Raw genomic sequence first — 24,615 nt, forward strand, 5'->3', positions numbered from 1 at the left:
TTTAATTGACTCCATAAAGAAAAAGTTCCCAGACAGGAGACTTAAATGATGCAGGGGCTTCTCTCTTGCAGCTTGTTTTCTCAGCTTGCATTTTGCAAACTAATGCGTGCAGAACTGTGATGTCATTACCTGATTTAACATACTTACAGTTAAGAGGACAGCTTCTCTCTGTAGTAAGTTGACCCATGTGAAACACAGGCAGAGTGTGTCCATCTACAGAGCCATAAAGGTGCATAAGCAGAGGATACAACTGTGCATGTCTATTTGGCGCTTTATTTTCTTCACCAGACTGTATGATCCAGATGCATTATTAAACTAGAGATGAACCATGGAGCAATTACACCCCTAATGTTTACTGTAGCTGGAATGCAGGTACACTGTATGTTCTGTCCCATCTCTGGCTCATTTTGCACAACCAAACAAGGACACTGCATCGAGTTCTCCTTGTCTTTCCCTTCTTACTCGCTCCTAACCGCTGTTCCCCTCCCACTGGCTGAAATATGCGTGTGAGTCTGCTGTCTTACCTGCGAGTCCTGTTTGAGTTTTCCAGGTCACTTATTCCCTGAAGATGCCATGTGTTCTCCCTTCACAGTCCCCACATCCACTTTTACGTTCACTGTGCTCCTCTGTTGACTAAACACTCTGTTGCCCCTTGTTTGTTACATATGGTGTTGTCAAAATATTACAGTTGCATCATAAATAGTATATATACACAAAAGCTGTACTAATATAATTTGTGTTAAGTATCAAGGATGAGATTTTATTAATATTTATTAATATACATTTTATAATTTAATATGTATTACTAAGGTGAATCTTGGGAAGGTGTCCCAACACTGCATTAAAATCAATGTTTTTATTGTCATTGGAGTTCATTCCACCATTGAGAAATGTTTATAAGCCCAATTGTCTGGCATCTTTTTTGTGAAAATATGATGAAGCTAGAGAACTAAATGCAACTTGATACAGGATAAAGGCTTCTTTTCAGACTACTATTAAAGTAAACGTGATAAAACTTAATTCATTTCTGTTGTTGTTATTGTGTGATTCATTGGTGCACATTATTCCAAATAATAATAATAATAAAAAATAAAATAAAAAAACAGTATATTAGCAAAATACGATAGCTTGCTCAACTTCTAAAATGACGAAACCCTCTTACTTTTCAACTCCTCTCTTCCAAACACCTGGCTCCATTCTTGAATGGAACAGCCACTTTTCACGATCAAATAAATTCCAAAGTGTTAGAAGACTTAGTTCTGCATGGTCAAACTGCGCTTAATGAACACACCTCAGAGGCCCTTTAACCACCACCTGCAGTCACCATAGCACCAAAGGCACCATGCGTGATGAAGGAGGGCCAGTGGCCAGGGGATTATTTAGGGGAAGTTCTAAATTTATGCCTGCTTGATGGAGCATGTCAGGCCCTATCCCCATGTAAACCAGAGAGAGTATGGGACCAGCACAGGGAGGGACTGTAGGGCAACCCAAATGTCAGGGGCATCCCAACTGAATGCTAAAGCATCCTGTATGATGAACTCATTGGAGCATGAGTTATTGACTTTCAGTTGTGAGAGCTGTAAGGCACTTTGTCTTGCAGTCAGATGTCAAGTGTTTGTTTTATTTTGGCATGCAGTGGTATTTTAGCTCCGTTGCTGACAGGCATTTTGCAGTTTTACTTAGACTTAAAGATTTCACTGCCAAGGGCATGTTTCAGTTTACACTCAAATGTTTTTATTTGCCTATTTTATTTATATGTTTTTTTTTTTTTTTTCTTTTTTTTTTTTTTTGTCTGTGTGGCCATAAATATGCATTTAGGTTGTCCTGATATTGATTGCACTTTTAGAAATCTGCAGGGAGTAGCAGTAGGGAGCTCGATGTATAATCATTCAAGTGGCTATTGAACAGGTCAAGGGTCAAACCATCAAGCCTGATCCTTTTCCCAAAGGGACCATCTAATTAATGACCTAACACAACGCTCCCTGAAATTCCCCTAAGTAAACAGTGAAGGTTTATTTATTATCAAGAACAGCATTTAATAAATTATTTCCAAACTGTTAGTGTGTTTGGGAAGAATCTTCATGGCTGTGAGAAAAGGATCTTAAACCAGCCTAAGCTGGTTTACTAGTCTAATTGGTCCTTTAGCTCATTTAGTTGCTCTCCCAACCTGGCCAAGCTGGTATTCAGCTGGTTTAGTTAGATGACTAGCTGGTTTCCCAGCCTGATCCATTGACAAGTGCTCAAAACCCCTCTAAAAAAGCCAACAGACTAGGGTGGGAGACTAGACAAGACCAGCACACTAGCTTAGGCTGGTTTAAGCTGTTTTTTTTTTAATCAGGGTTTAATCAGAGAGTGGGAAACTCCTTTGATATTTGGTGTTATTGAATTAGCATGTTACATTTGTTTATATGGGGCACTTATATTTAATTGCTTGTCTCTTAAAACTAATTAGATTCTTTGTTAATATTTATTGATTGTAATTGTTTAATGGTGCAGAATGTGTTTATTCATACTGAAAATATTGCCGGACATTAACCTCTAGAAATAAGAGGGAAGAATGTACACTGTGTGAACAATATCAGGATGTGGAGGACAGAATGTTATGAACCGAAAGACAAACTCTCAGATTAAGACAGTAGGTTGCATGGGGCTGACAACCAATGAACACCCTCTAATCAACCTGTATCCACCTCCCCACCTCTCTCTCTCTCCCTGTCTAAAGCTTTGAGTTTCAGCAATCAATGTAGTAATCAAGAAATAGGTATAGAGGTGTGTGTGTGTGTGTGTGTGTTGGGGAGAGAGAGAGAGAGAGAGAGAGAGAGAGAGAGAAGGCCTACTTGGCTGGAGTCAGCATCCTATCTCTCTTTTTCTCCCTCTCCCCTTTTTGCTTTCCATCTGCCTCTTCCTCACAATCACCCTCTTTCCTAGGAGACACTTCTGTAACCCTGTACACATATTTTTTTTAATTATATATATATATATATATATATATATATATATATATATATATATATATATATATATATATATATATCAGTCACAATATTAAAACCACCTGCCTAATATTGTGTAGGTCCCCCTCGTGCCGCCATAACAGCGCCAACCCTCATATCAGAATAGCATTCTGAGATGCTATTCTTCTCACCACAATTGTACAGAGCGGTTATCTGAGTTACCGTAGACTTTGTCAGTTCGAATCAGTCTGGTCATTCTCTGTTGACCTCTCTCATCAACAAGGCATTTCCATCTGCAGAACTGCTGCTCACTGGATGTTTTTTGTTTTTGGCCCCATTTGGAGTAAATTCTAGAGACTATTGTGTGTGAAAATCCCAGGAGATCAGCAGTTACAGAAATACTCAAACCAGCCCATCTTGAGTATTTCTGATATATGTGTGTGTGTACAGGTTTGGGTGGTTTACGAGGACATTTTTTTAGGTTACGAACTGGTAATTGCAAGGGTATTATGCTATAAATGTGGTTTATGAGGACATTTCTAGTGTCCCCATAATTCAAATCTCTTAAAAAACATACCAAACGATGTTTTTTGAAAATATAAAAATGTAGACATTTTTTTGTGAGGGTTAGGTTTAGGGGTAGGGTTAGGGGATAGAATCTATAGTTTGTACAGTATAAAAATCATTATGTCTATAGAGAGTCCTCATAAGGATAGCCGCACCAACGTGTGTGTGTGTGTGTGTGTGTGTGTGTGTGATTACACTGCTCTAAGTTAATTAAACATCTTTTGAATGCTACTAGCAATTTGTACATGCCTTAATGAAAGCCCCGCTGAACCCCCCTGCTGATGCTGATCACAACAAATATGAATTTTGACTCATCCCTTCTTAAAAAAAAAAAAAAAAAAAAAAAGCAAGAATCTGAGTTCCAGTGAGGAAACTGTTGCATCACACATTTCTTTGCCTAATTCCCCATTGTGGATGTCACATTTTCTGAATGAGAACTTTTTAACAACTATGTATAATTACTACATATACATGCACAACTAATCCAGGTACAAGGAAAACATTATTAGAGGTAAAAAGTACATTTCTCAGTTGTTTCCAAGTCTTCGCTGAATTATTGTTAGATATTATGCATTCAGGGTTGGGGAGTAACGAAATACAAGTAACGGGATTACAAATTTAAAATACAAAATATAAGTAACTGTATTCCACTACAGTTACAGTTTAAATCATTGGTAATTAGAATACAGTTACATTCAAAAAGTATTTTGATTACTGAAGAGGTTACTTTGCATTTTATTGTCATTTGTTTCATTTAATATTTAGTCCTTTCAGATGGAAAACATTTATACATATAAATGATGTGATCCAAAGTGCATTTGAACAGCGGTGAAACACTTTCTTATGATGTGTTACATTCATATGAGTAGACAGAGAAGTAAGTTTGGAGCAGAAGAAATAGAAATAAACCTTGTGTAAATTGTCAGCTTTACACTAAGCTAAAATGCTATTTCTAGCCATTTTACATGCACGTTACCAGGCACAATCATATTTTTCTAGTAAGACCTTTGATATTAGGGCAAAAATCATATTCTTGTTAATAATTTTTGTATTGGTTTCCTGTAAAAATATCTAAAAATCCTTAAAACAAGATCCATTTAATTTATCTTGTTTTAGAAACAACACTGCATAAGATATTTAGGTTTTTCAGAGAATGTATTTTTAACATGTGTATTTTGTTTTACTGTACTGGCAGAGTTTTTATAGTCAAAACAAGTGAAAAAAATCTACCAGTGCTGAAGAAGTAATCCAAAGTATTTAGAATACATTACTGACCTTGAATAATCTAACAAAATACATTACAAATGACATTTTACAGCATGTATTCTGTAATCTGTAGTGGAATACATTTCAAAAGAAACCCTCCCAACCCTGGATGCATTAATACAGATTTAATGCTAACGGGTTTTGACTCAGAAGCAGATTTGTAAATAAAATTATACTTGACTGTTAATTAACTGCTTGTTATGATTTCTATGCTGATTAATCCACCAATTTTATTTTTATTTTATTTTTTTTGTGCTTATTTTCGCTTATTTTGGTAAGGCAAGTGGCTTATTTTGGGCTTGTTTTTCCAGACCATGTTGCTTGTTTCTCTTGCGAGATCTGGAGACACTGCAATTGGTATTTCACCCACCCCTTAGCGCAGAGTACTGTCCTTTTAAAAAGAACGTTATTAACTGTTCTTTTATTTTGTTCTAACCGGTAACCTTTTGGAAAGGAGGCTGCAGAACTTCTGAACCGGAATGAAAAAAACTGCTTTTGCTCAGAATGAACCGAAATGAAAAACATTTCGTTTTTAGTCCCTGCTTACAATGGAAGTGAATGGGGCCAAAATGTTAAAAGTTAAAATATTCACTGTTTCAAAAAGTATAGCCATAAGACGTAAACAATATGTGTGTTAACATGATTTTAGTGTGATAAAATTCACCTACTAACCTTTTCTGTGTAAAGTTATGGCCAATTTTACAACTTCATTGCCATGATGACGTATTGCTGTTAACCCTAAAACAACAGAAAAAATGATGGTTTAAACAACTTTACAGCTTAAATAATACACAAGTTTTAACAGAATAATCAATGTATGTGCTTTTATAAAATTATAAGTTTCAAATTTCTGCCTGTAAATCCTCCAAAAATTGGCCACATTCACTTCCATAGTAAGTGACTTTCTGCTTTTTTATAGAAAGCGAGGGACAAGTCGAAATTATTTTTTTTTTTGTGGTAATCAACATTACGCCACAAATGCTGTCGATTTAGCTTAACTTGTTATGAACCTGGAATATTTCTTTAAACCAGTTTAGACCAGCCATCTTAGGCTGGTTTTAGCTGTTTGTTTTTTTTCTTCTTTTTTTCAGCAGGTGGGACAATGAGGCATCCTAATGCATTCAAGGGTTTCTTCAAGTGCAAAATCCTCCTTCTATAAAAAGAGTATCAGGAGAAATTAATTCTCGTTCATTTTAAATGCATCAAATTGTGTGGAAAGCCAATATACCTGTTATACATCATGACTAGATAATTACAATTGATTTAATCTATGTTATTCTATGCTAAAGGATTGTCTTCCAAAGGCTGTTTGATGTTGATGGTAGTCTCCCTCTGCTGGCCAGGGAATGATATAACAAGTGTGAGGTCTTGCGTCACAGAGGGACACGCTCAGAAAGTCAGAGATCTTGAGCTTAGAAGAATTGAGCTGTCAGAATAATATATCTTGTGAAGTGTTGTATCTTATGACCAGACAGAAAACAATAGACACACACAGCCACAGTGTGTAGTTTTCATTTACTCAGCTCTGTGCACTGGGATGAGGGGATACGCCATGCACCTACACAAGGGCGTAGCCAGGAAATTACTTTTGGGTGGGCCTCAGTAAAACTGGATGGATGTTTTTTACCAAATTTTCCTTAATAACAGTAAAGCTGTGCATTCAAACAGTTCTTTCACACTTTCAGAAATCAGAACTATTTTATCAATATATATTTGAAGTTAAAGAATAATCAGTCATTTCTGGGTGGGCCTTGGTCTAATTTGGTCTAATTAAGCACCCTTGGCTATGCCACTGCACATACATCACAGTAGGTGAAGAGCTGAATTTTGCTGCATTGGGAGTGGAATGCCTGCATTAAAGACTTTTTCACAACAGTATGGAGAACACTGCAGCAAAACTCCTTTAGACTGTAGCTCCGCAATACACCACACCAGATGATGATGTCACTCATGCCTTTGCAAAGACTAAGAGCTCTTAACCTGCTTACATTGACAAAATACCTTCGTCGACCATTAAGAGACCATCACTTCTCCCCTTTCCTCTTGATATTCCTACAAAATATACAAATTAAATTACAACTAGTTCATAAAATGTGAATACATTTTTTTAATTTACATTTAGATACAATTTTAAGTGGACGTGGACATTATAAACATTGCAATTTAAGTAATCACATTTTATTCTTGGGTTATTTATTCCATGTGTATCGCATTGCATTTACATTTAACAGAATCTTCTAGACTGACTTACAGTGCGTTTAACGTATACATTTATCAGTATATGTTTTACCTGGTAATCAAACCCATGGCTGTGGAGTTGTTAGCGCTATGCACTACCAGTTAAACATCACTTACATTTTATTAATACTTTTTGATAGCACAAATGATAAGGTGCACTTACTTCTTGCCCACCCCACCCTGACCTGTAGTTTCAAATCTTTGTTATAATGTTGTTTATTGGCTTGTTATACTTTTTAATGTACAAATGTCATGCTCTGTGTCATAGCTACCAGTCTGAAGAAGAAAATCATCAGAATATTTATGTCTGAGCTCAAATCAAGGTAATACATTTGAATGTATTTTTTTTAAATGCCATTGTAACGGGGTTCAGGATGGGCAAGGAGGAGGCAGGAACCTGCAGAACAGTCAAGGGGAGGGAGAGGGGAGAGGGAAAGAGCGAGGAGGAGTGACAAAGAGAGAGAGAGAAAAAACTCGCTCGCCGGTCCCTGGACACGTCGTCGCCTGGTCCTCAGCCACTCCTCCGCCCCCTGGCGGACGGCAGCGAGTCCTCGGACCCCTGGCGGATGTAATGGCTCCTCCCCTTCCTGGCAGATGACAGCGGTTCCTCTGACTCCCGGCAGCCGGCAGCGACAAATCTGTCCCCTGGCGGATGGCAGCAGCGAGGACTCCACAATAGCACATCCCTCCTCCTTCCCGGGTTTTGGCACCAATGTAATGGGGTTCAGGATGGGCAAGAAGGAGGCGGGAACCAGCAGAACAGTCAACATAACTTTAATGATATAACTGAACTTAAGCAAACATAAACACACAGACACACACACAGCAGCTGTGTGTGTGTGTCTCTCTCTCTCTCTCTCTCTCTCGAACTGGCACCTCAGTCTTTATCCCTCTCCCGGCTGTTTAGAACAATTCAGCACCTGGCCACGCCCTCCTCTTCATCACAACCATTTTTCCACCTCTTTTCTGAAATCGTGTGGCTTGTACATGACAAAAATTTCAATACCAATATCAGGTCTGAAATTACAAAGTGTCAGCGCAGTCATCGATTTAATCCTTTTGTCCAAAATTTTGTCAGTGCCAAAAGCAGGGTCAGATTCCTGGAGGTCATATCAAATCAGTCGACATATCAAATTGATGTTTTAAAAGATATGCAAATAAGCAATTTGTACTTTATTTAAGCAGCAACAACCTGGCGACAAAGTAAAAATTTACCTTTTGAGATGAATGAACACTTGGCAAACTGTACACTCAATAGGTATGTGTTTATTTTCAGGTTGGTTTCTTGCTAAATTTGACTAATTTAAATTTGCCATTATGTCCATTATGTCTATAATTACAATAAAGCATTCCTTTACTGCATAGTTAGATTTTGAACTACACATAGGTGACACAGAATATAGAAAAATGCATATCCTACTCATGTTTTTGACCTGTCTATGTGCTAAGTGCTTTTAAAATGTTGTCCAATTCTTCTAATTTAACTTCCTGCAGCTTTATTGCAACTTTATGTGCACTTTATGTATAAGGCATGCCAATTGAGCTTTGACTGAATAAAAATATGAATCTGAAACAGGTTGGACTAAAAAATGTTTTCCTGATAGATCTGCTGCTGGTTTCTTCCTCTGAGCTCTTACAACATTAGCCTGCGACCTCAGCAGAGTGGACGTGAGTCTCTCTGTAGTTCTGTAGCCTACTTACAGCAAAGAAAAACCAGAGGATGACTGAAAATAGAAATTAGACCACAGCAGAGAAAAGTAAAATAGGAAAGGAAGCCAGAGAGAGGAACGGTGACAGAGGAAGAGAAAGACTGTAACAGAGTCTTTGCTGTTATCAACTCCAGTGTGCCATGTTTAGGAGGCTCGGTATGAGGGGTGGGGGTCTGTTATTCGAGGGATCACTTAGAGTGATTAAATAAGCTGACGAAGAGAGAAGAAATGGATGGATGAAGAGTTGGAGATATGCATGGAGAAGGGGCCAAAGGCATAAAGGTTTCATGGCCCTACCGTTCATAGATACTGGATTAGTTGCCCTGTTTTTAATATCAGTAGAATTAGAGTCCGCTAATGGACATCTAGAGGACTTCATAGGTATTCAATGAGAAAGACATCAGTCCCTGGTCACCAGTGCCAAGTGTGATTATTTTGGCTGGCATTGACCACAGTGTGACTGAAGGATAATAGAGGCTGTGTTTTGAATGCTAAAGGCCCTGGCATACTCACAAGAATCTCAGAACCAAGAAGAAGTTCGAAACAGCTGAGCAACGGCATACTGTTTGCAAACATTCAGACACCGGCCACACCGCTGGGAGGTGTTTAGGGGAGCATTTAAATATGAGGACGCAAAAAGACTGTATGTAAAACCTTAACTAATGTGACATTAAAATGTGTTATCAATGACTTCATGCCTCATTTTATGAGTAGAATTCACAAGAAATCAGTAAAAGAAGCTCTTTTGACCACTTGATGATAATTGAAAGTCATATATATTCAGTAGACAATGTGTAATTTGTCATGTTTATATTCTGCATTCATGGCGCTAATTCTAACACACTATACAAGGCCATAACATGCACTGGTAACCATCTGTTACTGTAATTTATGACGACACTGGTACTATTGCAAAGATGTAGAAAAGAGTGTTAATGGGCAGAATACAGACAAAAGTATGATGATAGGCATATCTTTGGGCAGATGTGTTAATGGCTTTAGGCTGCAGACAGCATATGAGTGAAGCAGCATTTCAAACAACAAAGTGAATGGGCACTTAAGAGTATTTGAGTAGAATTGATTCCTTTTGTAGAGTAATTAAATAAAAAAATTGCATAGCATGTTCTTGGAAAATGTCTCGAAGTGCACAATCATGCAGATATACGTACGTTTGCAACAGCTCGCTAATAACTCTGTGTGTTCGTGTTGACTGATCTTAACTGACTGTCGACCTCAAAGTAGGTGGAGCTCCAGGTCACACCTACTGATGACGTAGACCAATGGCAATAAGAAGGTGTTTAGCAGCTGGTCCGAAGTTTTCCTGAAAGTTCGCCCAGGTGAGCTGTTACAAACCACAAAACGCACTCAAAAACACCTTCATGTTAGCCAGATTTTGTTCTAAAGTATGTCACCATTCATTCTTTGATTTCATGTGAAGTCAAAAATGATGCCATAAAGAAGAGGTCACACTTGGCTTTGAGCATGCAAATTTTTTCGTAACGCAATGGACCAGGATGTGATTTCATGTGGGAGAACTTCTGGTGTAAGTAAATAATACATCACAAATAACAAATAATATTATATTATACATTTTAAAATATATTGTTTTTTGTTTAATAAAATATTTTTGTATTTGGGGACAACAGTCAATGTTTAAAGGTGATGTGTGTAATTTTTTTTATATGAATAATACTTAGGCTGTTAACATATATCTATATTATAAGTAAACCAATTCTTAGATTGATTATGGTTATGTGGCGCTATCAAAACTTAGTCATATATATAGCAACATTGGCTCAACCAATGGTGTCAGTTTGGGATGGGGAAGTGTTTGATAAACCTGTATGAGGGCAGTCATTATTTTTGCAATTACATTTGGTAAAGCTAAAGGTGCAGAAATTACATACTACACCCCTCAAGTCATCTTAAACACATATGACTTTCTTTCTACTGCGGTACACAAATATTGATATTTTGAATGATGTTTGATGTTTTTGAATGATGTTGATGTTTAGTCAGTGGGGTCCAAAAACTTTTAAGCTCCAAAAAGGATATAAAGGCATCATAAAAGTAAACCATTAGATTTTTTTCTAAAGCGATAATGTGAAAGGTACGTTGTCTGGGCAATGAAGGAGTCAGGAGGCAGCGAACTGTCAACGTGAGTGTTTTTATTACTCTTCAGCATTGTTCATAAAACTTAAACAAAAAAGGGACTCAGTGGCCAAGTAGTCACACACAAAAAAAAATGAGTAAAGGTTTCTATCCAGCACACCCAGGTACAGTCTCTCTCTCTCTCTGGTCTCTCTCTCCCACTCTAACGCCTCGTGCGCCTTTTATGTCTCCCTCTGCCATCACTATAACAAGAAACGTGTTAGAGATAATGATAACCAAGGTGACGAGCCTTACCGCTCTCTCTCTTCTGCAGACAGACACACGACCATGCCCCCATCACCACAGATACATTTGCTTTGCTTGAGAAACAGACTAAATTTAAGTCTTCTTCACTATAAATCTTGAACATGGTGTTTAAAAAATATGCAATTTATACTGTATAACATACCTTTTGATATGAATCATAATGAATGATAATGATGCACTTGGTTGCCAGGTACTCAATCCCAGTATCATTATACATCAAAAAAGGTGTGGTCACATTTATATTCGCACAGCAAAATTTCGTGGGCAAAATACAGTAATCTCAATAGGAATCCATGCAATTCACAATCGCACGATGGACTTTCAGTGGCAAAGAATTTTCCCTTGCATATTTCGGGTGCAGGGTTGGGGAGAAATGGAATACATTTAACGGTGTTACGTATTTAAAATACAAAATATGTAGTATTCAACTACAGTTACAATCTAAATAATTGGTAATCAGAATATAGTTACTTTCAAAAAGTATTTTGATTACTGGAAAGATTACTTTGCATTTTATTGTCATTTGTTTCATTTTATATATAGTCTATTCAGTTGGAAAATATTTATGCTTTTAAATGAAGCAATCTGAGGAGTGTTTCAATAGAGAGTAAAGTTAAACACTTTCTTTATAATGTGTAACATTTATACGAGCAGACAGAGGGCGCTCTCATATTGTTATGAGTGAAAAGGTGAATCTGACACTATTAAGAATCTATAGCAACAGAAAATAGTTAGAAACTCTCTGACAGATGAAATATAAATCCAATAAATACACGATTACAAGGCTATATGTTTTCTCAATTTATAATGCGGTTTCGGTATTTTTCAGAGAATAAAGAATGCTTATATGAGAAATACTAACCAGTGTAGCCTGTAGCATTATATAGAAAGCTACAAATCATATATTTTCTGCCTCATTCTATAAACAGAAAGATATTAAGGTTTTTTTATACAAGTGTATTTTGTTTTACTGTACTGGCAGATTGTTTTCAAATTTTTCACTTGTTTATAGTCAAAAAACAAGTGAAAAAAAATCTGCCAGTGCTGAAGTAATCCAGTAATCCAAAGATTACGTTAATGAAGATGAGTAATCTAATGGAATATGTAACAAATTACATTTTACAGCATCTATTCTGTAATTTGTAGTAGAATACATTTTAAAAGTAACCCTCCCAACCCTGTTCGCATGGAGTTCAAGTTTGGTGGTCTTTGACAGGCGAATTGACCAGGTTGACCAAAAGGATGTTGCTTGGTTTGGCAGTGACCTCTGTGCTTCATACACAGCTACACTGAATATTCCAAATAGAAAAAGGATATTATTTTAGTGGCAAGTTTCTTTTTAACACTCTCTCAGAGTATAAAGTGTAGCATTTAAAAGAGGCTGCTTGGCTATTAGTTGTTTCTGGTTTCACACACACTCAACATCCACCCATCCTTCTTAGCCCCCGCAAAATTTTGCCGTGTAAAGGTAAATGTGACCGCGCCTTTAGACAATTCATTTTCTAGTGTTTAACATCAACCTTTTGGTGACCGTGATACATTCGAAAGTATCCTACATTTTAAAGTATCCTTAAAGCTACAATATGTAACTTTCAGCCCTCTTGCGGTTGAAGCATAAAACTGCAAGTTACTCGCGGATGAACACTTTACGTCAGTTGTGATTAGGCACTGCTCTTCTGGTGGATGAATATCATGGTTTGAGGACTCTGAGATGACCTGCAGAGCAGAGTCATGATGAGCTATTTTTTTTTTTTAAATGTATAAATGAAATATAACTTACTTTGAGGAAGATAAACAACACTAAATATGATTATTAAAGCATTTTATCCACTGCACAATATACATTAATGTTTGTATTGTACTACACATTTAATTTTAAGAGGTGAAACTCGTGAAATGGCTTATATTAGACCAATTGAAGACACTCTATTTTTATATTACATTCTACAGCCTCAGTTGACCATGCAAGTGAACCGTCATACCACAATTGTAGGTCTATGTACTGCAAACAATAAAACGCAAAACGAGGATTTAATTATGATGATATACTTTATTGAGCATGCAATATAACAGTTACAATTATACATTTTTAATTGTTTATTTGGAAGTAAATTTACAACAGAGAGATGGTCACACGCTAAACAAATTAATAAACATTACTGTGCTATGAAATCGGTACATTATAGACATCTTGAGATGGGCATAAATTCATGGGGAACCACCTTTTACCTATAGTGGCTTTTTAGATTTGTTTAAACATCTGCAAATAGGATAAAATGGCAAGTGTCCATACACGGATTTATTACTCCAAAAATTCTTTATTGGCCTACACTTGCTTGCAACGTTTAGACCATTAGGTCTACGTCAGGTGAAAAAAAACCCCAACAATTTCTGCTACAAGGACAATGTAAAGTGACAACAACAGTGCATTTCTGTGACTGAGGTAAAAGAAAAAAAATAGCCTAAGAAAACAGTGGCACACACATTTAGAGACACACAATTTGGGAATCTCAAAACTGCAGCAATGTTACAAAATACTCAGAATTCATGAATATTAGTAAACATGTAACAGTAACTTCAATGAAAAACAAATGAAACTTATAAACACATTGCGATCGGTACACGAGTAATGTTCAATTCATTAATGCATGACAAACAATATAAGCTTTAACAACCCTAACAGAAAACATATCCAAGCAGTATAGCAGGTAAACAACTTCGCCAAACAGTATAAAATTGTTAAATCCATTAGGAGAGTGATTTCACTGTTGTCCTGACTCCTGAAACCGCAACTGGACTGATTGAACAGCTGTTGCACTCGATTCCTGCTTCTCGCAACACAGCCGGACCTTCTTTCTCAGCTTACAGATATAACATAAACATGCAAGGAAAAATGACATATGCCTGCAATTTCGTGCCAAATCTGACCCAACAGCTCAAATTCCTTCAAAATAAAAATCATTATTGTAGGCTTACTGTAGTGAATCAGGGTAAGACAAGGACATGGTCTTGAACATGGATTTGTTATGTACTCACTCAATAATGAACTTTTGTTAATTGTACCAAAAAAATCTTACATAGTGCAGCTTTAAGTATCCTAAAAAAAACCTGCAACTCTATTATTTTAACTCGCGACTGCATTTTCAAAATAGCTTAACTGGCCGTAAAAACGCGAACCTGGCAACATTGTGTCCGGATTGTGAACAACGCCCTGTGCGTGCCTCAAGTATGAGGAAGTGTGTTAATGAGCTTCTTTCATGAACACACAAAGGTACTGCAGATGTCAAGACTTATAGTCTGTTTATTTATATATATAGTTTATATACGTATATTACTTATAAGGTCTGTTTCTCACCCAAAGCGATCGCATCGCTTCAAAAGATATAGATTAATGGTGCATTCAGTAGTTTGGATCCAATTTAAAACATTTGACACATTAACGAATGAATTGTGTTTTTGTGAAGTTTGATCTGAATGTTGTACACTCACATGAGACGAAGACTGTACTCAATAGTTTTCTATAAAAAGTGTTTTATTATACATGGTGCGGGTCACCCCCTTCAATGTGTTTCGCCATGTTGAAATTACACGTTTAGTGTTTCAAAAAACGTCAAGGAAGAGAATCCTCGTGCTCATTGGCTGCTGCCTGTGTAGATATATACACTATATTGCCAAAAGTATTCGCTCACCCATCCAAATAATTGAATTCAGGTGTTCCAATCACTTCCATGGCCACAGGTGTATAAAATGAAGCACCTAGGCATGCAGACTGCTTCTACAAACATTTGTGAAAGAATGGGCTGCGCTCAGGAGCTCAGTGAATTCCAGCATGGTACTGTGATAGGATGCCACCTGTGCAACAAGTCCAGTCGTGAAATTTCCTCGCTACTAAATATTCCACAGTCAACTGTCAGTGGTATTATAACAAAGTGGAAGCGATTGGGAATGACAGCAACTCAGCCACGAAGTGGTAGGCCACGTAAAATGACAGAGCGGGGTCAGCGGATGCTGAGGCGCATAGTGCGCAGAGGTCGCCAACTTTCTGCAGAGTTAATCGCTACAGACCTCCAAAGTTCATGCGGCCTTCAGATTAGCTCAAGAACAGTGCGTAGAGAGCTTCATGGAATGGGTTTCCATGGCTGAGCAGCTGCATCCAAGCCATACATCACCAAGTGCAATGCAAAGCGTCGGATGCAGTGGTGTAAAGCACGCCGCCACTGGACTCTAGAGCAGTGGAGAAGCGTTCTCTGGAGTGACGAATCACGCTTCTCCATCTGGCAATCTGATGGACGAGTCTGGGTTTGGCAGTTGCCAGGAGAACGGTACTTGTCTGACTGCATTGTGCGAGCCAGGCCTTCTCGTCCAACATCAGTGTCTGACCTCACAAATGCGCTTCTGGAAGAATGGTCAAAAATTCCCATAAACACACTCCTAAACCTTGTGGAAAGCCTTCCCAGAAGAGTTGAAGCTGTTATAGCAGCAAAGGGTGGGCCGACGTCATATTAAACCCTATGGATTAAGAATGGGATGTCGCTTAAGGTCATATGCGTCTAAAGGCAGATGAGCGAATACTTTTGGCAATATAGTGTACGTTTGGCTATGATTAGAACAGTGTTGTATGGTGACGCGAAGAGCGAAAAGAATCAGAATGAGCTTTATTGCCAAGTATGCTTACACACACATGGAATTTGTCATGGTGGCAGAACACAATGGAACATACTTATTTATCATGCTTTAGCAGCAGAGACAATGGGAGACCCAATAGCTATACTGCCGAAGAAGCAAAAAAAGGTCTGAAGCAACTTTCTTCAATCAAGAAGACATAACGACCAGTGAAGGCAAAAATCGTTATTGGTAAGGCATCTACGTCTTCATTAGTTTAGTGCAAAGTAGCTTGGCACAGCGATTTTTGTGGATTTTGTGTAACCATGACGTTGGTTGCTTGGAAATAAAACAAGTTCTTCAAAAACAGTATTCATGAACATGCTAAAGTTGAGCATAAAAAACAATTCTAATCTTTCCTTTACCATAACATTCTGTATCGCTAAATAATTGAGGTTTATTTTACACTAAGCAGTTCTCTAATAAAGGAAATAACTGTCTTTAGAAATAATGTGAAACATAGACAGTCTACAAAGATTATTGATATGAGGGACAATAATAATCTATCCTTAACAGTAGAAGCATGTTCACTTGATTTATGATGTTTGTTTTTAGGCAAAGCAATTATATTATAGGAGTAATAAATAACTTTAGAAATTACCTAAAACGGTGACATTTTCCAGATGCAAATTATATTCCAAAGCTGAGAGGGGCAGCAGAGAAGATTATGCTGATCCATGTCGAAAGATGGCAGTACAGCATATAACACCACTGTAACATCGGTACTTAAATTACATGAAGAAGAGCAATGCTAACGCTAGCTAGACAACTACTGAATGCCCCTTTAAACTTCTCAAGTAGTATGGATTACTTTTATGCTGCCCTTATGTTTTTTTACCCCATTGGCTTACATTGTATGGACAAAAACACATCATATATCCTTCAAAATATCTTCATTTTTTTCCTGCAGAAGACAAAAAGTCATACGAGTTTGAGACAGCATAACGGTAAGTAAATGATGAGAGAATTATCATTTTTGGGTAAACTATTCCGTTAACATACAGTAAGTTGCACGTTGAGTAAGTGTACCACACAGATCACACACACTTGTGCTGGGTTTAAGAGACCCATGCAATGAGTTGGTGCACTTCAGCATGATATTTAACCCCAGATTGTTCCAGGTTGTACTGTAAGTCACTTTAGATCAGAAAAGTGTCTCTAAAATGATAAGAATCCTAGAAAAGAACACACTATCTTAAATTAAGAGAGATATCCCAAGGCAAACTCCACCTCAAGAGAGGTCCCTGCGACTGCTGAGCCACTAAACTGCAGAGCAGCAATTTTTTTTTGTTACCCTTGGATTGCCCTAATTATACAGTGCATTGATTTTACAATGCATCCATGGATTGATTAGCAATGCCTCTCTCTGTATGTACACCCTTCCACCTCTTACAGGAAGTACTGTGCATGCTGTCACTTTCTGATCTCTTCGAGGGGTGTGAGAGCACTGTCCCTGCTTTCTACTGACCTTCCTTATTTTTCTGCCTCTTTTTCTGCATTGTTGCCTCTCGGCTCCTGATCTATAGGAGTGTCGTCTCAGCAGTGGCGGATGAGGAAGAGAAAGGGAAGACAAGAGAGGCTGATAATGAAAAGGAAAGCAGAATAGCTCTTTATCAGACTCCACTCCTTTGTGAAGTGGAAGAAAGGGGGGAGGTAGATGAGTGTGCAGAGATCAATTGCTTGGGGTGGGTAAACAGGAAAGGCAAACGAGATGAAGAATGCGTTTAAAAATCAATTACACAGTAAATATGACACAAGTCAGCCATGACGGCCTCAGGGGAAGATGGGAAAATAAGGTTCTTGCCTGTATTCTGGTAAATTCGCTCTCAATGAATAAATTATTCTTTTGATGTGGAGGGCATTAAAAAGAGAATGTGCAGGGTGCCTCTGTTAACACAATGTTATTCCCTGATGACACTTGTGTTATTAATTTTTTCTATACATTTTTGCTTACAGTCTTCCTCAGAAAGACTTAAGCACTAAACATTCTTTAATACAACATATTACCCGAGAGAGTCATACACACACACACACACACACACACACACACACACACACACACTCATAGAGAAAGGTTCAGGCCCTCCATAAAGCTATACCTCAGCTCTTCAATTAAATTTTCCCCTCTAGAATATACATATAAGTCTGGTGAAGGAGAACAGTTAAAATACCTTTAAGAAAATTGAGAGGACTTCGTCGCTATAACTGAATCATCATTAAAATGGTTGGAATAATAAACGAATAGCTCTGCACGCCTGGATATCTTTTTACAAAGCCATTTCACCACAAACAGCTTTGGACTATACTGTATTTTAAGCATTTATTTAGAGAGGAACAGTGCACAAGGTAATGAAGGGCATCGATCCTGCTTGCTTTATTAACAAGACGGGTTTCTGTAGCGCTAATAGGACGCTGCTTATTCTGTGGAGGTTTAATTAGCCTCGTGCAGAAAATGTGCTTACGGCGCGTGCTGCCACTCGGCCGTCACCTCGCACCCCGCACACACGCTCATTTCATGGGCCGCTGGGACCGAGATCAAGACAGCAAGACCCTTCTTCATTTAAGTAGAACATTCATTATAGAGAGGGTGAGTTTTGTCCCCTTGTGCCATCGGCTATAGTCCCTCTGTCTGTCCATTCGCCCGCACATTGACACTGAAGATGCCGATTCTTTGTTTTATTGTGAGAAGTCGCTGTTTTCCAAGAGCAGAATGACAACTGTATTTTTGTTAATTATGAGTTAACTCATTAGTATACCTTTATATCATGTCAGCGAGATTTAGTTTACTGAAGGCCTATTCATATTTCAGAGGGTATCTCTATGTATGTGTCCAAGACTTGCACCACACAGTGATAAAGGTTAGAGCAAAAATGATTCCCCATTATTAGGGAAGCAAATGTCTAATATACTGTAATGATAGGAACAAGTAATTCTTTATCATCAAAAAGAGACGAAATATTTGACAGTTTATTGGTAGCACTTTATGATAAGGTTCCATTTGTTAACATTAGTTAACATCACAGAATATTTATCAGAGACTGGCCACTTCTATTCAAATGAATGGGAGAAATTGGAACGCCCAACTTCAACGGCTGTAGAAAGAAAGTCCCGCCTTTAAGGTAAAAGAGCCAATCAACTTTTACATACAGACATCGCCTGTTAATCATCTTGAAAACCTGCATGCATTTTTAGCGTAATCTGAGGTAAAGAAGCACATTTTATGATTTCAGTGCTGTCAGATTTTACTGCTGATTTGAAATATGTACTTTGATTGTAATTTTGACCAACCATTTTAGAGATTTCTGTCTTTCCCCATTCAAGTAGATAGGAGCTGCTCTTGTATGCCACTTGTATCCATAGAAAAATAGCTGAACGGGAGCATTGCTAAGATGGCAGCCAGTGGACTGACTTGCTAGAAAGACTTTGTTAAAAATTTATAGTAATACATTTTTAAAATCAAAACGTGTATATGTTAACAGTAGTTAATGCACTATGAACTAAAATGAACTAACAATTAACAATTATATTTATATTAACTAACATTAAACAAAGATTAATAAATGCTGTAAAAAATACAGTCACCGAGCACTTTATAAGGAAGACCTGTACACCTAATTAATCATGCGATTATCCAATCAGCCAATCATGTGGCAGCAGTGCAGTGCATAAAATCATGAAGATATGGGTCAGGAGCTTCAGTTAATGTTCACATCAACCATCAGAATGGGGAAAAAATTTGATCTCAGTGATTTTGACCATGTCAAGATTGTTGGTGCCAGATGGGCTGGTTTGAGTATATAGTCTCTAGTTTACTCCGAATAGTGCCAACAACAAAAAAACATCCAGTGAGCAGCAGTTCTGCAAACAGAAATGCCTTATCGATGAGAGAGTTCAACGGAGAATGGCCAGACTGGTTCAAGCTGACAAAAATCTACGGTAACTCAGTTAACCACTCTGTACAATTGTAGTGAGCAGAATAGCATCTCAGAATGCACAACACATCAAACTTTGAGGCAGATGAGTTACAAAAGCAGAAGACCACATCGAGTTCCACTTCTATCAGCCAAGAACAGAAAGCTAAGGCTGCAGCTGGCACAGGCTCACCAAAACTGGACAGTTGAAGACTGGAAAAATGTAGCCTGCTCTGATGAATCTCGATTTGTCCTGAGGCACACAAATGGTATGGTCAGAATTTGGCGCCAACAGCATGAATCCATGGACCCAACCTGCCTTGTGTCCACATTCCAGGTTGGTGGCAGTGGTATAATGGTGTGGGGAATGTTTTCTTGGCACACTTTGGGCCTGATAATCCCAATCAATCATCACTTAAAAGCCACAGCCTATTTGAGTATTGTTGCTGACCATGTGCATCCCTTCATGGCCATAATTTACCAATGGCTACTTCCAGCATGTTAATGCACCATGTCATAAAGCAAAAGTCGTCTCAAACTGGTTTCATGAACATGACAATAAGTTAACTGTTCATCGGTGGCCTTCCCAGTCACCGGACCTGAATCCAATAGAACACCTTTTGGATGTTGTAGAATGGGAGATTCGCAGCATGAATAAGCAGCGAACAAATCAGATATTGTGTTATGCAGTCATGTCAACATGGACCAGATTCTCAAAGGAATGTTTCCAACATTTTGTGGAATCCATGCCATGAAGAACTGAGGCTGTTTTTAGAGCAAAGGGAGGCCCTACAAAGTATTAGTATAGAGTTCCTAATAAAGTGCTCAGTGTATATCGTTCATTATTATTTCATGATACCTAATGCATTAACTAGTTAAAGCTTGGAACCTTATTGTAATGTGTTACCAGTTTATAATAAACCTAGCCAATAGTGTCTTAAAAGATAAATGAGAGGTGAACAAAACAGACATATTTCCCCTAAACCAACACCTAAACCTAACCGATAATGTTTTAAAAGCAAATTCGACATGAAAAGCACATTTACTGAACTAACCACGTCATTTCATGTCGCTTCAATGGCACTTTCGCTTCACTTTCACTTTTGTAGGCATCCTTGGCTGAGCTCAAGGCACGGTCTCCTAGGTCAAAGTCCAGTACTCTATCAGGTGAGCTGCTGCACAAGCTAATCATGTTGGAATACGTGTGCAAATGCAGGTGGGTTTGTAATACAAGCGTTTAAATGTATCGTTTTTCAAAGGATGCGTTAGAGTAAAGGTTTGTAGGGTAAAATGGGATGAGCCTGCTGCTGTCCACCAGGAAGTGGAGGAGCCGTCTGCCAGGAGGCGGAGGAGCCCTGCCGTCCGCCAGGAGGCAGTGCAGCTGAGGACCAGTCAACAGCATGTCCGGGGCCGGCGAGCCCATCTCACTCTCCTCTCTCTCCCCTCTCTCTCTCCATCCTCCATCCCCCTCTCCTCTCCCTCATCCTGTTCTCACTCCCAGGCACTTGCGGGTCGGACCCGGAGACCATCCCGGCCTCAGTCTGCCCAGACGCTGCTCGGCCCTGCCCTGCTTGCCACATGAATAAAACCTACACAGTGTTGTTGTAGAGCCTCTAGTGTTCATTTCACCAGGAAAGTAGCAAAACGTAGAAAGCGGCACGTAAAACTCAGTTTGCAAAAAAAAATTTATAGTAACGTTCATTCCATGAGATATTTTGATACAAATCCGCTTTCTGTCCCACTGCTGACGTTCACTTTAGACATAACTGACTGTTTACATTAATATCTTGCCAAGACGGGTTTTTTTAATAAATTTTTATTTGAGAGTTTAGGCGTGTATCCACATTACCGCAAGTGCTCACAGAGCACACATGCTCATAAGCATGTACATAAAAAGAAGCTGTCTGTCAGTCAGAAAGCGAAATGACTGGTAATGGTACTGCAGAAATCTAGTATTATTACATCATTTTAATTTTAGTATCGACCAATACTTTTGACATACCTTGTCGGGACACATTTTGTGAAACCGATACATCTGGGCACCCTAATTATTACACAGCACTCTGGAATACTCGAAAATGATTGATCAGTTATGTCTTTATAATTTACATTTGTCGTAAGCAAACGATATCTTACCCATAAAAATGTTAGCCTTGGCACCTTGAATTGAAGTGATAACCCTGTTTGCATGTCTCTAGAAGGTGAATGTTGCTACATTCCACTGCTGTCCAAAAATGTGGACACCGGGCCTTTAATTACTTAGATCAAACACTGACACATTTCACATATTGATTATTTGATGACTTCTTCCAGGAAACGCCCAGTCCGCTTATTTTATGCTCCTTTCTGACTGTAAACCGCGATGTGCTGATTTGGACTCTTAAGTGATTTCTGAAGTAGCTGACAGGATTGCGACATTAATCACAAAGAATCTGAGTAGCTGTGGAAATATTTATGTGCAAAGAAGGAAACTTTTTGTGTCAGTGTGTGTATTGTTTTCTCAATGAAGCCTTCATTTCTTTCCGGCAAGAATGGAACATGTGGACAGAAGTCATTAAACTCATGTTTTGGCTATTCTTCCCTGTCTTACTCATAATGCCAGTGAGGTCATGTGTTACTGACCTGGGGCAGCAGGCAGAGTTCCACCCTACACATCCAGAGTTCCTCAATCACAAACTGACCCTGTTTTTTCTTCCATCTTTTCTCATAGTAGACGATTGTTTATCACTGAATGTCCAGAATGGATGAAACTGTGGAAACTTCTACTTCAATTGTAGTATAAGTGGAAAAGACAAGTGTTTCCCCGACTGGGCTGAGGTTATATGCACTCAGTGAGAAGATATGTGTGTCTGTTTGGTGGTGCTTGAGAGAGAGAGAAAGTTAGTGCTTGTTGTGTCTCTGCAGACTCGGTTGTGCTTGCTTACTAAGGTGGTGTCCCAAAATAGACTAGGACAGAGATAGAGAGAGAGAGCTCCCTCAGCCCACACACATACGCACATCAGCGTTCTGATAAAGACCACCGGGATCTCTGACAAACTGCATAGGTATCTCTTTTCCCCTCTATCCGGCTGGAGACTCCTCCAGCTGCCTTTAGACACAGCCCCCCCCCCATCATAATCAAAACAAGTAAGTACAAGGTCCAATTTGCATGTCCATTGCAACAAATTAATTTCTTCCCACTAATGTCAAACAATTTGTTGCAGTGTTACAAGGGTTTAGGAAGGTGTTGTGGTAGTTCTTTCTGCCATCTAATGTTTTAGGGGAAAATTACATCCAGTAGGTATTTTACCATTGAGGGCATTTAGCCCCCTTGTACACTGTCATGTAAAATCATGTTTATAAGTCAACTAAGTAAAAACGTATTTACTAACATATTAACTGTTCAAAACTGTAAAAGTAATCTCTTTCTGTGTGTTTGTGTGTGTGGACATCCGTCTGAGAGAAAAGTATTCAATTTTGGGGAAAGATGCAGTACCAAAGTCCCTTTCAAGGCAAGTCAGTCCACTCGGTGGCCATTTTATATGGATACAAGCGGCATACAAGTACAGCTCATATCTACTTAAATTGGGAAAGACCGTAATCTCAAAAAGGTTGGTGAAGATTATGATCAACAAACATATTTAAAATCAGCTGTAAAATCTGACAACGACGGTATCATAAATTGTTAAAAAACACTATTTTCAGGCTAATCCAGTTTACGTGCATGCACGTTCTCAAGTTGACTGACAGGCGATGTCTGTATCTAAAAGACGGTTGGCTCTTTTACCTGTTAGACTTCCTTTTCTACGTCTGACATATTGGGCGTTCTCTCATTCATTTTAATACAAGTGCTCCATCTTGGGCTAAAGAGTCTTAAGCAGTACCCAGTGAAGCAGGTGGGGACGCTAAAGAACAGTATGGGGCTAGGGGCTAAATTGGAGAAAATGTTAAATATTTTAGGTAAAATTTGAATCATAGATGTACAAAAAAACTATTTAAAGCTGTATTACATCCAGAAAGCCTGAAGGTGAAAGGTTACAAATGGTTCCTTCCATACGGATCAAAATTGACTTAAGACAATGGAGGGAACCATTTAAAAAAAAAAAACTGTTATGTCTCTTAAACAATTAAAAATAAAAATGAATTTTCTATTTTATTTTATTTATTTGTTTGTTTGATGGTCTTGACAAAGTTACAATGTTTGGTTTTAGTACCAAAAACTATTCTTTACCTCTCCCGGGTCCAAAATTACCTTAAGACAATAGGAGGGTTAAGTTTTAGAAAGGTGCTAAAGAAATAACCATTTTTATTTCTCTCTTTTGTTTTAAGTTAATGTAATTTCTGCAACACTAGTGCCACTGAATGGAATTGCAAAAATACGCAATGTTTTCAAAACAGTTTTCTGAAAACGCCCCTTGTCTGCTGTTGTTCAAACCGTCAGATAGTCCTGCCCCCAATTCATGCCAATGGTGAGTAACATTGTTGGGGTGGGGCTAATTAGGTCGCTCAAAGCAAACAGGACTTTTTATAGTGCCACCTAGACAGTGTTTACAGTTTTCGAGAAAATTAACCTTTGAAAGGTTTACTTATCGTAGTTGTCTCTGCATATTAATCTGGGATAGAAGAAAATATTTTAACACAGAAAATGTTACATACTTCAGCTTTACACATGAAATCTTTTCACAACCCATTTTACCTCCATAACCTGATGTACCTGTATTTCCGAGTGAAACAATAAAATAAAATAAAAATGTAGGACAGAACTTGGTTTTATCCACTGGGAATTGATTGGATCATAAAAAGTGGATGTTCCATATCAGAATGGTGCCAGGTGGTTGGATAACACAAAATATTAACAACCAAGTACATGTAAATGTTTTAATTGTTGTAACGATGTGCTGCTGCTGGCAA

At 38.2% G+C, this 24,615-nt stretch overlaps 1 long non-coding RNA gene across 1 annotated transcript; it reads right to left on the minus strand.

Annotated features, from left to right (window-relative positions):
* Positions 1-10,882: 10,882 nt before the first annotated feature.
* LOC127420425 (uncharacterized) lies at positions 10,883-22,479 on the minus strand. Its single transcript, XR_007893816.1, has 2 exons — positions 22,348-22,479; positions 10,883-11,088 (listed from the first exon to the last, which is right to left on the minus strand). It is a non-coding gene; the product is annotated as an uncharacterized LOC127420425 (long non-coding RNA).
* Positions 22,480-24,615: the final 2,136 nt, after the last annotated feature.

This window comes from Myxocyprinus asiaticus, chromosome 29 (genome assembly GCF_019703515.2).
Source record: "Myxocyprinus asiaticus isolate MX2 ecotype Aquarium Trade chromosome 29, UBuf_Myxa_2, whole genome shotgun sequence".
NCBI classification, from domain to species: Eukaryota; Metazoa; Chordata; class Actinopteri; order Cypriniformes; family Catostomidae; genus Myxocyprinus; species Myxocyprinus asiaticus.